This window comes from Lissotriton vulgaris, chromosome 6 (assembly GCF_964263255.1).
Source record: "Lissotriton vulgaris chromosome 6, aLisVul1.2, whole genome shotgun sequence".
Lineage (NCBI taxonomy): Eukaryota > Metazoa > Chordata > Amphibia > Caudata > Salamandridae > Lissotriton > Lissotriton vulgaris.
This window is the reverse complement of record NC_141694.1, coordinates 1471104137-1471121185: the sequence shown is the minus strand read 5'-3', so window position 1 is coordinate 1471121185 and position 17049 is coordinate 1471104137. Positions and strand designations below refer to the sequence as shown.

The following is a 17049-nucleotide window of genomic DNA, read 5'->3' as shown; positions in this document are numbered from 1 at the left end:
TAAAACAAACACATTCTGTGTAACGGGCATCCACCCCCAATGGCGTCTCTTGGCGCTACAAAAGGATAATGGGTGCTATTGTTATCCATCATAATGATGGCCATTTTGTCGGCCTCAGAAGAATGGAAAGCTGAGCGGCTCGACCAGGATTCAAACCCATGTATATAATATTAAACACAGATCTCTGCAGTAAATACAATAGCCTCCTGTGCCAGCAGAACCGATTTAAAAAATGCGGACTAGTCATGTGATACATAGTCACCGTCCGACTTTAATGTTTCGGTAGGGTTGGATGAAGAGTCAGTCATGGACGATGCAGGATGGATAGTGACGTGTAAGCATACCCTAGGCACAAGGCCACCAGGACCGAAGAATCCTGTTGGATAAGTAAAGTTGGAAAAGGGCAAACTATATAACCATCTCTTTCCTTTAGAGTGCCCCCTAATCCCACATATCTGCAGCAAGCAGCTCCCAGGACCCACTTCTAGTCATTCCCTTGAAATTATATTGTGAAAAATACCCTTCAGAGATATGTTTGTAATCAACTCTCTCTCTTGTTGTATATCACTACCAAAGCAAAGTTTTGCCAAAAAAGTGGAAACCGAATTTTAGCATTAACCCTATGTCTCCCTTTACAGAAGTGACTGATTGAATTTAAATGTATTAAGCACTGACTTTTGTTCTAAAGTTTCTTGGCACTTATCCCTGAGTACCACAATTAGGTGAACAAATAGGCTTTCAGCGCCTTCCTAAAAGAATTCAGACTACACTGCGGTCGAAGCGTTATTGGGAAGAGCCCATCCACAGCCCTGGTCCCACCACAGATAACGCTGTACAGGGGACTCTGGCATAAACCACCCTGGGGGAAAGTAACTGGACTAGACTATCAGATCATACATTTCTGGTAATTTTTCTTCAGCAGACTGTGTGTGGTGAATTGGGTTTTTACCATAAACAGTCCCATAACAAAAGCACAGGGTTTGAATGACATATGTCGCACCACCGACAACCAATAGAAGGATCTTCGCAGTCCAGAGTCCCTTTTATGTATGTTAAAAATGCTCTATCTTCAGGGTTTGCAGCCGTTGAAGCTTCCCATTGGCTCTAAAGGGCAGTCCTAGGTGTTGGCATAAACTAATCGAACAATGATTGCTGATTTACCCACAGATGCTCTGTTGATTCTCCCCTAGTGTCCGTCCCTTCTCATGTTCTAATTAAATTACTATTTTCCAACCTCAACTCCCTCGTTATTTATGTACCGCTCCCCCATAACATTTTTTTTTATAACAAACAAGCATGAGAAGAGGCAGTAAGAAATTGCCAACAGTGCAAGTACAAAAAAACTAGAATACGTTCTTTGTGTTAAAATCTTTCTTTAATCAGGTTGTTCAGTTATATATAATGTCTTGGGTTGTATAAAGGTAACAAAAATGCTTAACACTTTTTATTATAACTTTTCAACATAATGCACAGCAGCCACAATGCTCTACAACATAGCCAAAAGTTCTGGCTAAACACAGTCCGAAAGGCGAGACCCATTGGCTATGCCAATGCTTATGTGCTGCAGTGCAGTCCCTCTATTCCCGTCCCCTGGCTGACTGGCAACCCCGGGGCCTTCCTTCCCTCTATCCTGAAGTCTGAGTACGTTGTTGGTGGAGAAGCAGAGGGCGGATGTTGGAGGGGAGGCAGTGGGCGGAATCAGCAGGCAGGAGAGAGGTTGGCTCTCATTGGCCCGCAGGGACAGGGGGGCTCGGGGAAGCCCGGTAGATTAGCGTTGATCTGTATTCCCCTGAGGCTGAGATTCTGCTCGTGCTCAGCTGGCGCGTGCAGGGAAAAGCCACTTTATTTATTTTAATGCTTAAAAGAAATGCGTGGCCCAAATGAACGCCGGTTTAATGTGCAGTATTTCCTACATGTGCAATTAAACAATCCTATTACCTCAGGAAACTAGGCATGTAATCAAATCAGTACGTGAAAACAGGTAATGTGTGTAATCTGAAAAACGACTGTGTGTTTAATTTCTAATGCCTCTTTTTCTGGACTGTTTCATTACCAAATGTGTGTGAAGAAGGGGTCAAAGCATGTCGAAGGCACGGATTTAATGAAAACGGATAAACTAACGACACATTTGGCAATTTAGTAACAAAATACATAAATGATGGGAAACATCAGCACAGGCACGGGCGCCAGCAAGCCTCTTTGTGCACCAATGATCCCCGCTGAGGAGCCTTACTTCAATTATCTATGTTTACCATTAATTATTCAGCAAAGGATGGCCATTTTACATAGGGCTATCACACATATTACACAAATATATATTCCAGTCAAAACCCTTCCCGATTACAACACACACAAACCATGGGCAGTGTAACGGAGTTTATAGCATGTTCTGTTGTGAAACATACCTGCAGTTTTATCTTCTGAAGAAGTGTAGGCTTTATTCAGCTTGAAACTAAGGTCTGCTTCCAAGTATAGCCTCTGACTTGTGCCAGTTTACAAGGAAGTCAGTTAAGGATTGTCATGAATCACGGAAAGAATTCCAATATACGGTTGCTTAGAAAGGTTTTTATGTGGTATGCCTCATATTTGAGTTTTCAGAATCGAATAGAGAAAGGTGACAGTCAACACGTGTTTCGCCCCCTTCATATGGCCATCCGGCCTGGGGCTTCCTCGGGCGTGGTCAGAATTGGCAGGACAAATAGTGGCCCGTTCTGCACACTCGTCAATCTGTGATCGAAAGGATCGCGTATTGCCTGGCGTGTGTCCTGCGTATCTGTTGGCATCTGACTTGTGGCAGCCCTAGTAAGTCACAGACAATTTGCATCACAATTTATATACAGGACCCAACTAACTACTGCTGAAAGTGGGAAGGGGTAACCTATAGTGACGAATGTCTAGATTACTTGGAGTTATCTACATTTCGTCTAGTATCCTCTTCCTTTGTCCATTCATAATTGTTACTATATGAGCTGTCTAACCTTCCATCAAGGGATCACGTGACCCAGCAAGAGCCAATCAAAAGCAATAATCGACCTTTTCATCTAATTTCTATGCCCCTCCTATCATATGGGCAATATTAAGTGACACTTCTTGCTATCCCACACCAAAAGGGAATCCAGGTTTTAGTTAATGAGACCCAGGGAGGCAGGGTTCTAATGAATGGCATGACAAAGGGGAATTCAGAGTAATGCAGATTACCAATAAGTAACACCAAATCATTAACACCTCAACCCATTTCTTGTACCGTTACTTAATATATATATATATATATATATATATATATATATATATATATATATGAAGATATGAGGATATACCAGGGAAAAAAAATGCACGTTGAGTTCCCAAAACAACGGAACTCCCAAACTGATGCATTAGGAAATTATATGCAAAAAAATCAAGAAAGATCTATATTTTAGGATATAGTGGCTGCCAATACTCTGGGACCAAACTCGAGGGACTCAAGATTTCCAATATCCAATCTGTAATGTGGGAAACAAGTGGTCCATGTGGCTGCTTTGTTTATATCTGTAAGTGAAGCTCAACAAGCCTTGCCCATGAAGAAGCAATTCTGCATGTGGATCTGTCCAGGATCCTGCTCAGTAAGGTTGTATCTTGTAAAGCATAGGACGTTGAACTCACAGTCCTGATCCATCTACTCAAAGTTGCAGTCATAGCTTTCTGACCATGTCGGAAAACGCAAAAATTGATTAACAGATGCTAGTATTACCTATTGTCTTGTGACCTTGAAAAATAGATCTTAACTGCTGTCAAAACATTGAGTGTGTATAAGGACTCCTCAAGGGAAGTAGAAGCTGGAAAAAAAAGAAGGCAGCATTATTTCCTGTCCTGGACTGAAAGAAGGTATAACTTTAGGAGATAAACTTTGACATAATCTGAGAATCAATCTATCTGAAAACATTCTGAAATAAGAGGATTTAAGGATAAACAACCTAACTTACCCAATCTATGGGCTGATGTTATGACTACAACAGAAAAACGCTTTGATAGACAGTCGTTTCACATCTTCATTCAGTGGTTCAACAGGATGGAAGCGCAATGCTCTAGGGACCAATGGAAGATTCCAAGATGGAGATGTTGGTTTAATGTATGGCATAATTAATGAAAACCCCTTCAAGAGCCTACTACCTAAAGATTTGATTTGAGAGATGCCCCAATGGGCTCTAAATGCTCATTGAGCACTCAAAGTAGTAATAGCCAAATCCTTGTCAAAATCATCTTGAAAGAGTTGCAGGATCCATATGAACTTACAGTTAGAACGATCTAAGGACTTACACACACACTAACTAGAAACCAGTGGTGTTTGTAACATTTTCTGGTTGCTTTATGTCTAGATATCTGTACTGGAGAGGCAACAGGAGAGGAGAGACCTTTAAACCCCTCTTGTCAACAACCACACTGTTAACTACATTTTATGACAAATGATCACAGGTAGAAAGAGAGATCGCAGGGGACAGTGGTTTATCGGAAGTATCCACTCCTCTTCCTTGAACATCATTCACAACAAAGGAAAGGAAACCAACTCATTCTTAGCCAGAAGAGGGCTATTGGAATGAGATCTTTCTTCTCCCTTCGTAAGCGAGCTAATAATTTGGCAATCAGTGGAAAGGAAGGGAAGGTATACAATTTTTAATAGGGACACTATTTGGGTATATGTGGGTAATCATCTTGAGGATATAGAGCTGTCATCCATTTATCTGGATCTGTCAATGGAATTATGTACTGTAGTGTTTCGATTCTGAAATGAGTCAGTTATAAGAACTTTCTCAGCTTATCAGTCTTTTCCCGAAGATTTTGGAAGCAGAAAAGCACTGGAATACAAACATTCTCCTTTCTGAAGTTTTGGGAATGGGAAAATCGCTTCTTTTGCAAGTTGCTCTGCTATTTTGCAAGTTAGAGACAACATTTTATTGGATCCTTTGAATATACAGAATGAGCCAGGAGGAGCAAGGAGTCTTGCATAGTCTCTTCAAATTCCAACATATAGTCTTGTTCCAAAATTTGAGAAACCCATGCTTCTGAAATATCTTCTTTCCAATTCTGAAGATAATATGTGAGGAGCCCTTCTAAAGGAATCCCCACATAGTTAGGAATGCTTTCTAGGCTTTGGTGGATGAGGAGGAGAGAAGGAGACTTAGAATTCTGACCCATAAATGAAAAAGGCTGATTACACTTAATTTTATCATCCTGGACATTAAATGTTTTCGAACATCTTCTCCATCATGGTATCCAAGGAGGATTTGACTTGATTTGGGTTTTGAATAGCTGTACATGTTTCTGTTTTTTGAAAGTTTTATGCAGCACATCTTCATGATGACCCCTAAATAATTTACTCCTAGAAAAATACATATGAAGCAGGCACTCCTTTTAGGATCCCTCCTCCTTCCATACTCTGATATAAATCTGATGATGAGCTACAAAACTAGAAACAGTAGGAATAGCTAAGGCTTTTAATAAATCACAGGAAACAACTGATAGGAATTGTAGCCTCCTCCCCAGCCTGGGTACATGCAAAGGACTACACCACACACAGGGCTTGGTATTACATGTTTGTATTCCTCAGCGTGTAATCGATAACTGAACATCCTACATCATGAATTCTATGACCCACACCCAAGCACTTACGTCACTGTTCTACGGAGTCCGTCAGGGACCAAAAGGATCCAGTCATCTCTAACTCACAAGACACTACAGCATATTAGCAAATAAATCAGGACACTCTACCCCTTTATGATTTCTGTAGAAACAGCTAGAAAGACCTTGACCAGAAACTGTGTTACACACGCTGCATAAAAGCTGCCCTCATTGCAAGATTCAAACCAGAAAAATGTTATTTTCAGAGAAGCCTCAACTTTATGATCCATAACATCTGCCACTGAAACATCCTCAGCAATTATAGGAGAATGACTTGTCAGGTTAGCCAGAATTGGATCAATTTTGACAGCTGCTGGTACCTCCATGTCATTCTGCACCAAAGAGTACAAACATGACATGAACTTTGGGAGATCAGCCCTTTCCTGGTTTTTCAATTCACTCTGGAGCATACCCATAATGTCCTTATTGGTCACCAAATAAGGGGTGGGGGGATCGGTGGCTAAAAAAGACCTGAGCTGGTACTTGGTAACTCATCCTCCGTAGGTGGCAATAAATTATATCACAAACAGCTAAAAAGAGAGATAAGTTCTGATTCTTGAGTACATTTGCCTTTGGGAGTGGATTCAGGCACCTAGATCTCCTACTCTTTGTTATTACCGAAGAGATTGAAGCTGTAGGAGAAGACTGGGGATAATAGCTACTACCGTTCTTCTTTGACTTGCAGTGCCTCTGACAAAGAAGTAATCAAGTTGTGCATCTGATCCTCAGATAGTCTAAAAGCAACAGAAGTGGGATTTGAAGCAGCATCATCCTCTCTGCCCCTCTTCCATTATCACCCCTGAAGTAATGATGTATTTTAGCAGAGTGCTTCCTGTGATTCATGATCATCACAAAGGGGCCATGCATCAAAGTTCCATTTTGCGATTACCAAGTAGTGATGTTTAAGGAATCGCTATTTGGTCATCGCAAATGCCCATGCATCAATAAATTCGCAACATTTTTGTGACTCAGTAAAAATCGCAGTTGCTATCGGCGATTTCCATAATCCAATTAGCAAAAAAGCAAATCCACAATTAGCGAAACGCGAAATCGATCCGGGTTTTCGATGCAGCATGATGACATCACAATCAGGAAATTATGCAGCACATGTTGCCACCTTTGTACTGAGAGAGAGAGAGAGGAAGAGGCAGACTGCAGAAGCACAGAAGACTAATCTGCCGGGAATTGTTTGGCGCGTGGATCGCGAACGCGCCAACTGGGGAGAGGGATACGACCCCAAGAGGTTACTACCTCAATGCGACTATACAACTAGAGCCTATTCCAATACATTGGAAGCAAGAATACGACGGTGCCAACAGAGTGCACGTCAGACCACGTGAAGGCCAAGACTTGGGCCCAGTGGAACACACAATACATCAAAACATTGGATATAAAGATAAACGAGCGCCCCTTAATAACGACATTTCGTGAACATAAAAGGCAGATATCTACTTCATATATTCGTAGATGAAGATCACACTTATTGGATGCCTAGATAGAAGGACTCGGCTCCCGCTTCTAAACAGACGTTGTGAATGGGAATTTATCTCTACCCTTGCATACACAATTGCGCCCTGAAGAAGTTCCGCTTGACGGGACGAAACGCGTTGGCTGGTTTCTCTTGGCACATTAAAGAAATTCTTTTGCAACCACGGATTCAGCGTTGTCCATTTGGAACTACTGTTTGTCTATGAACTTTATTAATCAAGCCTAGTGGCAATTGATTTCCAATAGAGTGGTGCTTTTCGAAATTGGATTGAAAGAAGCACAGAAGAAGGAAGCATTTTGGGAGATCTGAACCTGTGCAAGGTTTCTGGAACAAGTGAGAAGAAGTCATCACAGCTCAAGAGGAAGGTGAAGTTCAGCAAGAAGGAGCCTGAAGTCCTCATTGAGGAAGTTGTAAAGAGACACGACAAACTCTTGGGGAAGCAGTCACTCCAGGTCCCTAAATCGGAGAAACGAAAAATCTGGCTTGGAATCCAATCCAGAATCAACACAGTAGGGATCACACAGCGCTCCATAGAAGATCTGCACAAGCACTGGTATGACCTGCAGAGCAGTGCCAGGAAAAGGTTGCTGCCAGGCTTTCGGATGCCAAGAAGACTGGAGTAGGATCATCGACCCAAACTGCCCATACACCCCTGAAGGACCTGGTGGAGGCAACCCTTCAGCCTGAAGCTGTAGTTAGAGTCACCCAGATAGACACCTCAGCAGTACTTCACAAGGTAAGATGCATGCAAAGGACCATTCAATGCTAAATCAAAAATTACCCCTTAAATTAGATCAGGCTAAGTGTTGCAAATCCTACTCCGGTCCACATTTTACTTGCTACACACAAATGCATTATGGGATTAGCAGACAGGAACTCAAATAGGAAAGGCAAGGAGGGATCACAACAGCGAAGGTGTTTTGAAGTACATCAAGCAAGTGAAATATCTAGATACGGTGTGTAACTAAAAAACTTTATTAAACCAAACAATGCGCAATTTGACATACATTTCCAACAAAAAAACGGAACTTGCACTGTTTAACATCAGAGATGCAGCTGCGCAGGAGTCTGATGAAGGTGAAGGCCATGACACCCTGGAGACTCAGGCCCAGTAAGGAGAGAAGATACAATTGGCCCCAGCAACCCCAATACCTGCACCCACAAGACGCAGGAGCACAGTGGCACAACTACCTGCCTTTGAAATAGAAGAGGAGAGGCAACCTGACCCTTACACATTACAGGCTGGGCATACCCCCAAAACAAGACCCCAATTAAAGATGCGGCGCAGCAATGTCCACAACCAGAGGCGCAGGGCAAGGGCTCAAATGGGAGGTGCTGAAGGTGATGGTTCCAATGTCTTTTGTGGACCGGAGACCCAAATGTTGAGGGTGCAGCGCCGGCAGTGCAAGAACATGCGTTTATTGCAGGCACAAATTGGTTCCTTAGCTACAAACATGTTAGAGATGAGGGACAGCATGTTGGAGCTCACTACAACAGTGGTGGAAGGACAGAGGGATACAAATGAGAACTTTACAAATGTCAGCCAAGCCATCCAGGAGTTATGCAAGGTGATACAGGAAGACCATGTGTCCCAACGCAAAATGAATCATCAGTTGATAGGGCGCTTAGATGGATACACTAGGGCCATCAACCACCTGAGCACAGCCACAGCCCTGCTGTCCCATCGTGCTATGGGTATGCAGGTGGAAATGACCCATTGCTGTGGGGATGTGGCCAGGGGACTCATACAGGTCACCAATGCTGTGGAGCAATTACAGAATGCTGAAGTTGGGGGCAACAATGTTCTGGGTGGAGGTGAGAGTGAGGAGGCCTCCAGCTGAGTAGTCTTTTGGCACCAGTGATCACATGCAGGAGTTGTAGTACTAGGAGCACCTCTGCATCAGAAGGCTCCACAAGGGATGTGATAGACCCCACAAAACGGCCCACAGGAGTGCGTGGCCTGAGAAAGTAGTGTGGCATTGGGAGAAAAACTGTAATCTGGTGAGGTAACCAGTATCACACCATTTGTCAGGGCTGACATTCAAATTCCATGGCAAGATCATATTGTTTAATTTTGACTGTCACAATGCAAGTTTGCACCTGGTATGTGTGCATTACCACTACCACATTTTCGTCATAATGAAGAACAGCAACAAGGAAACCATGTAATATCTCGTCTCATCAGTACCCACCTTCAAAATAATGCTGTGTAATCCCAGCACGTCTCTGTCTCCCCCCTGCTGCACTCAGCCCGCGTGCTGCTTGTGTTGGTTGTCCTGGCTGATTGTCTTCCTCAAGCTTGCTGTCAGAGAGTTCCATGGGCATGTCTCTAGAAGTTGCAAGGTTGTGCAACATGGAACTAGTGACCACAATTTTTAAGCTGGTATCTGGTCTGTACTGCAATGCCCGTCAATTTTGTCGAGGCAGCGGAACCTGCTTTTAAGTAAGCCGAAGGTCCGCTGAATCATGTTTCGGGTTGAAATGTGCGCTGCATTATATCGCTGCTTACTTGGGGTACTTGGATTTAGGTATGGTGTGAGTATGCAGGAGCGCACAGAGTATGCGCTGTCACCTACAGGTTAGAAAGCAACAGATTGCTCACTGCTATGTTTCACCATGACCAGAGAGTCTGCAGTCAGTGTTACATATGTTGGGATGGGATGGGATGGGTATGCCCAGACATGGGTCCTTTGCTCACTGTGCCACTGGATTCAAGCTAGCCTGGCTGAAGAAGGGTGACATACCCTGAAACAGGTCCCAGGATGCTTGTTTCTGGTCCAGGGAGGACCTGGCCTGGCAGTTCGGTCTGGATTGTTCCCATGGGGCACAGGGTCAAGACTGATTTGCATATGGCTGGGTCCAAACTGGGATGGCGTATTGGGCAAAAGAACGATGGATTTAACCCAAATCTTTTGACTGGGGAAGAATGTTTGCATTGTCAGCATTCCGTCCTTCATTTGTTTGCTGTAACACTTTTCGCCCTAAATGGGATGGGTATGCCCAGACGTGGGTCCCTTGCTCACTGTGTCACTGGATTCAAGCTAACCTGGCTGAAGAAGGGTGACATACCCCGAAAACGGTCCCAGGATGCTTGTTTCTGGTCCAGGGATGACCTGGCCTGGCAGTTCTGTCTGGACTATTCCCATGGGGCACAGGGTCTAGACTGATTTGCATATGGCTGGGTCCAAACTGGGGTGGCATAGTGGACAAAAGAACGATGGATTTAACCCAGATCTTTTGACTGGGGGAGAATGTTTGCATTGTCAGCATTCCGTCCATCATTTTTTTCCTGTAACACTTTTCACTCTAAGTGGGATGGGTATGCCCAGACGTGGGTCCCTTGCTCACTGTGCTACTAGATTCAAGCTAGCCTGGCTTAAGAAGGGTGACATACCCTTAAACCGGTCCCAGGATGCTTGTTTACAGGCCAGGGAGGACCTGGCCTAGCAGTTTGGTCTGGACTGTTGATTTGCATATGGCTCGGTCCAAATTGGGGTGGCGTAGTGGGCAAAAGAACAATGGATTTAACCCAGATCTTTTAACTGGGGGAGAATGTTTGCATTGTTAGCATTCCGTCCATCATGTGTTTGCTTTAACACTTTTCTCCCTAAGTGGGATGGGTATGCCCAGACGTGGGTCCCTTGCTCACTGATCCACTGGATTCAAGCTAGCCTGGCTGAAGAAGGGTGACATACCCTGAAACCGGTCCCAGGATGCTTGTTTCCTGTCCACGGAGGACCTGGCCTGGCAGTTCGGTCTGAACTGTTCCAATGGGGCACAGGGTCAAGATTGATTTGCACATGGCTGGGTCCAAACTGGGGTGGCATAGTGGGCAAAAGAACAATGGATTTAACCCAGATCTTTTGACTGGGGAGAATGTTTGCATTGTCAGCATTCCGCTCATCATTTGTTTGCTGTAACACTTTTTGCCCTAAGTGGGATGGGTATGCCCAGACGTGGGTCCCTTGCTCACCCTGCCACTGGATTCAACCTAGCCAGGCTGAAGAAGAGTGATATACCCTGAAACCGGTCCCAGGATGCTTGTTTCTGGTCCAGGGATGACCTGGCCTGGCAGTTCTGTCTGGACTGTTCCCATGGGGCACAGGGTCAAGACTGATCTGCATATGGCTGGGTCCAAACTGGGGTGGCATAGTGGACAAAAAACTATGGATTTAACTCAGATCTTTTGACTGGGGAAGAATGTTTGCATTGTCAGCATTCTGTCCATCATTTGTTTGCTGTAACACTTTTCACCCTAAATAGGATGGGTATGCCCAGACGTGAGTCCCTTGCTCACTGTGCCACTGGATTCAAGCTAGCCTGGCTGAAGCAGGGTGACATACCCCAAAACAGGTCCCAGGATGCTTATTTCCAGTCCAGGGAGGACCTGGCCTGGCAGTTCGATGTGGACTGTTCCCATGGGACACAGGGTCAAGACTGATTTGCATATGGCTGGGTCCAAACTGGGGTGGCGTAGTGGGCAAAAGAACGATGGATTTAACCCAGATCTTTTGACTGGGGGAGAATGTTTTCATTGTCAGCATTCCGTCCATCTTTTTTTGCTGCAACACTTTTCACCCTAAATAGGATGGGTATGCCCAGACGTGAGTCCCTTGCTCACTGTGCCACTGGATTCAAGCTAGCCTGGCTGAAGCAGGGTGACATACCCTGAAACAGGTCCCAGGATGCTTCTTTCCAGTCCAGGGAGGACCTGGCCTGGCAGTTCGATGTGGACTGTTCCCATGGGACACAGGGTCAAGACTGATTTGCATATGGCTGGGTCCAAACTGGGGTGGCGTAGTGGACAAAAAAATGATGGATTTAACCCAGATCTTTTGACTGGGGGAGAATGTTTGCATTGTCAGCATTCCGTCCATCATTTATTTGCTGTAACACTTTTCGCCCTACGTGGGATGGGTTTGCCCGTACGTGGGTTCCTTGCTCACTGTGCCACTAGATTCAAGCTAGCCTGGCTGAAGAAGGGTGACATACCCTGAAACCGGTCCCAGGAAGCTTGTCTCCAGGCCAGGGAGGACCTGGCCTGGCAGTTTGATCTGGACTGTTCCCATGGGGCATAGGGTCAAGACTGATTTGCATATGGCTGGGTCAAAATTGGGGTGGCGTAGTGGGCAAAAGAACAATGGATTTAACCCAGATCTTTTGACTGGGGGAGAATGTTTGCATTGTCAGCATTCCATCTATCATTTGTTTGCTGTAACACTTTTTCCCCTAAGTGGTATGGGTATGCCCAGACGTGGGTCCCTTGCTTACTGATCCACTGCATTCAAGCTAGCCTGGCTGAAGAAGGGTGACTTACCCTGAAACCAGTCCCTGGATGCTTGTTTCCTGTCCAGGATGACCTGGCCTGGCAGTTCTGTCTGGACTGTTCTCATGGGGCACAGGGTCAAGACTGATTTGCATATGGCTGGGTCCAAACTAGGGTGGCGTAGTGGCCAAAAGAACAATGGATTTAACCTAGATCCTTTGACTGGGGAGAATGTTTGCATTGTCAGCATTCTGCCCAGTATTTGTTTGCTGTAACACTTTTTGCCCTAAGTGGTATGGGTATGCCCAGACGTGGGTCCCTTACTCACCCTGCCACTGGATTCAAGCTAGCCTGGCTAAAGAAGAGTGACATACCCTGAAACCGGTCCCAGGATGCTTGTTTCCAGGCCAGGGAGGACCTGGCCTGGCAGTTCGGTCTAGACTGTTCCCATCGGACACAAGGTCAAGACTGATTTGCATATGGCTGGGTCCAAACTGGAGTGGCGTAGTGGGCAAAATAACAATGGATTTAACCCAGATCTTTTGACTGGGGAAGAATGTTTGCATTGTCAGCATTCCATCCATCATTTGCTTGCTGTAACACATATGTTTACCAAGCAGGTATCCTTCGCCAAATTCACCCCCAAGGAGACAAGTGTGTATGCCACTGTGTCGGAAGATGTAGGAATCAAGTGTACTTACTGCAAGAGAAACTCGCCACTATGTCTGTTATTATGTGTTTAGAATTGCAGTTGACTTGTATATTCAGTGAATGGTATGATTTCCTGTTCCTGTAAATGTACTCATTCACCGAGGGGGGACTTATGGCTACATGCGTCCCATCAATTCAATCAATTACGTGGGGAAATTGGGCTACCTGATAGAAATCAAATTTGGTTTGCCCCAATTCCTGTGATGTTGTAGGAAACCTTATGTGGTGGTGTATCCTCTGCAACATGGCATCAAGGAAAGAGTTGAAAAAGCGCGACAGGGCACTTTGGGAAACCCCTCCAGCTCCAGCTATTACACCCTGGAAGCAACCTGACGTTAGGAGGTGCAGTGAACATAGAACCTGCACATGAGTGGGGATGGTATGTGCCCTGTGAGTCTGACCCTGCAGTAGGGGATCCAATTTAGCTATCAGATCATAGATCAAAAATGAATGTGTCCTCATGTAACGCAACTTGTGCTATGTAAAGCGTTTCGATACCCGATACCTTCGGGTCAAGTTTGCGCTACATAAAACTCCATAAAATAAATAAATAAATAAAAATAGATCATGTCTGCATCCAACCTATATTTGTCATATATCCCATCCTCCGTCTGCCCTAACAATGTAACACGCACTCTAAAAATGCACTCCTGTATCCTCCTTCTCTGTGTTGCTGCTCGTAGCCTCATCCTCCTCGACATGACGTAGAGCGTTGCCATTGTGAAACATTCTGAGGCCTTCTGGGCCTGTTTAAATACCTTGCAATGGTTTCCACCTGATTAGATGGTTTTCTCCTGGTTACCACCTAATTTGAATTGGTGCTATTTTGTGAGTGATATATTGTGATTCCACGGTCATTTGCAATTCGCACATTTTTTATGTGAATGGTAGGGATTGCCAAGTAGTGAATCACTAAAACAGATTCACTATTTGACATTCGGAAAATAGGTCATCACTAATTTTGCGAATAAAGTCTGTGATTTTGGATGATGCCTTGCTTAGGGTTATTTTGTGATTGCAAACGGATTATTTTAGCGATTCGCACTACTGCGATCGCAAAATAGCTTGATGCATGTGCCCCAAAGATCCTTGCTAAAAGGAACCTTATATAGATACATCAAGGGTCCAAACGGTCTAAATACATAAACAGTTTTCATAAATATTGAACATTCTGTTACCTTCTGTCTTGAATTCTTGATCTAAGCTCATAAATCTATATATGTGTTAAAAATATTATACATTTCTCCTTTCAGTTTTCTTCTTTAATATTGCTATCTAGCTCAAAGCCTGGGCACCCAAAACTGAGGCAGAGAGCTTAGACATGGTCTATCCCTCTTGCTAGAATAGCCAATAACAACAACCATTTGCAATGCAATAGGTCTCACATTTTCGAGTGTTTGAGCTAATGGAATTGTAAATGACAATGTATTTTAGTGATTTGTTTTGAAAAGCTGCAAGCGGTGCGTAAGCACGCACTTTGTACTTATGGTCCTTGCTTACGAAAAGCAAGGCTGACAGTAAAAGAGGTGTAGTTACTGCCAGATGTTGCTTCTCGTAAGCAACAACTGTATGTACAAAGTACGTGTTTACGGAACGCTTGCAGGTTTTCAAAATACATAAATAAAAGACATTGGTATTTACAATCCCAACAGCTCAAACGCTTGCAAATGCGAGATCTATTGCTTTGCAAATGCTTGTTTAACAGTGAGGCTCTGTTGCACTTCATCTGTTTTCACTGCAGCTGAGGTGCATATAGGAGGTTCTCTCAGTGAGACTCTGGTGCGTATAGCGTGTTCCTGGCAGTGATGCGCCGCTATGTGTATAATGTTTTTTTTAACAGTGACACTCTGCTCTGTGTACTGTGTATGTCATAATAATCTGCTGCTGACTCTGCCTCTGTTTGTGCAGGGATCAGATGCCTTAGCACCCCCATCCGCCCCTAAAGAAATCTCCCCCCCTGTATTCTCCACCCAGGATTCCTGGTATATTCTGCCCATGGTACTCTCTTACCTTGGTTTAATATTTCCGCAAATCGGAAGACTCAGAGACTAAAGCATTCTCGCAAATAGACTGTATCTTGATTTCCTTTGCACTGTAAGCCAAAAAACCCATCCAGCACTGTAGCATAGGGCACAGCCATACTTTCAGGTCACTTGATAGAGTTCAAAGGAAGAAGAAGCGGCCACAATTGTCCCCGGCTGCTTGGAAAATGAGAGCATGCATGGCGTGCTGAACATAAAATAACAAGAAGCGTCCGCCAATATCCCGGGTTGCTTGCAAAGAGAAGGCGTGCATGTCACACTGAACATTAAAAAAAAGAAGCAGCTGCCATTGTTCAGGGCTGCTTGGAAAGTGAAAGCACGTACGGCGCGCTGAACATGAAAAACAAGAAGCAGCCGCCATTGTGAAAGCAGCAAGTGATGCAAGCAAAGCGGGCACCATTGCAGGAAAGCACGTTGTGCCTGCAGTACGAGAAACTCATTAAAGAAAATAGTGCTCACAGACTGGTAATAAAACATACCGTGTAACAACAGAAGTAAAAGGGCCAGTCCTCAAGGGAGGTTACAAATGAAGGCAAGGCGGTACTAAGGAGGGACTAACAAGCCTAATAATGAATCAGAAGCCAGCATTTACAAACGACAATGACACAAGCCAATGAAAAATATGGGCAGAGAGTGGGTGGAGCTTCAAGTCCATACCTAAATACAGCATGCCTCACAGAGCAGCGCATGCCCTACCCAGGCTCGACCTGAAAAACAAGCAGGCTGCAATGTTATTCTCCTCCCTTCTTTTACTCTAAAGATGAGCAGACGTGTGACGTTGCCTCTGTCTGCAGAGGATACTCACATCTCAAGGAGGAGCCAAAGGGAAAACACCACAGCAAGAAGGAAAGGCAGCAGTGCTGACAGGCATCTTTTACTGAGCTGAAAGAGAAGAGACTAAGAAACAGGACTGCGGAGCATGCAAACGTTCACAGCCCTGAGAATGAACATAACACAGACCACAAGAGTGGTTAGGCTAATAGACAGCCTGCAATAAAAATGTATTTGGCCCTGCTTTGTGTATGTAGAGGTAACCAATCCGCTACAAAAGTCTAAGCCTTTAAGACTGGCAAGCGTATCAGGCTACATATGTAATAATGGAGGATTATTTATACAAATCCTCCCTTCCAATATATTAAAGGCATCTCCTACTGCATAATGAGGAATACTCACAAAAATAGAAACAAAAAGAGCAAAAGAGAGCACTCATAAAAATTAAAAACCCAGAGAAATTTGCTCACCCTAGCCTGACAATAAATTCTGCATACTGTCTTTACTTACCAAGGAGTTAACAGAGAAGCCTGTAGATTACCCCAGGAGGCCCAGTAACCCAGGGCGTACCTTATGTTCCACGCGCTTCCAAAATGGTGATTCGTGATGACTGCGTCAAGTCAGACAAAAGAACAGGAAGTGTGCTAGGTTCCTTCTCTCTTTATTGCCCGTATGATACGAGGGGCCCTGGAGGGAGACAGAGGTGAGGATTATGCTTCTGATTGGCTCTAACTGGGTCACGTGGTAAGACCCGCTTTCATGACAGGTTTATTACTTAGCTTCAGGTTTTGCTATTTATAGTCTTAGTTATTTGGTTCAGTGGTAGTTTTTCGGAATACGTTTTTATTTATCCCCTGAGCACTGTTTGCCAGAGTTCCTGTGACAGAATTTGAAGTGGCCACGGCCGCGTTCCATGGTCAGGCAATCAGGGGCGGTTCTAGGCTCATGGTGGCCCTGGGCAGGGAGCGTAGGTGGGGGGCCCCGAAAGAGAGGGTCCGGGCGGGGCGGGGTGCGGAGGCCAGTGAAGAGGGGGGGGCAGGGTGTGTGGAAGTGAAACAGAGCCAGAGGCCGCCAAATCCCTGCCAGGGCCGCCACACAAATATGTATCCATCCTC

The 17049-nt window shown here is 44.7% G+C and overlaps 1 pseudogene; it reads left to right on the top strand.

Annotated features, from left to right (window-relative positions):
- Positions 1–8350, top strand: part of LOC147709009 (t-SNARE domain-containing protein 1-like) — a 42944-nt pseudogene extending 34594 nt beyond the window's left edge.
- Positions 8351–17049: the final 8699 nt, after the last annotated feature.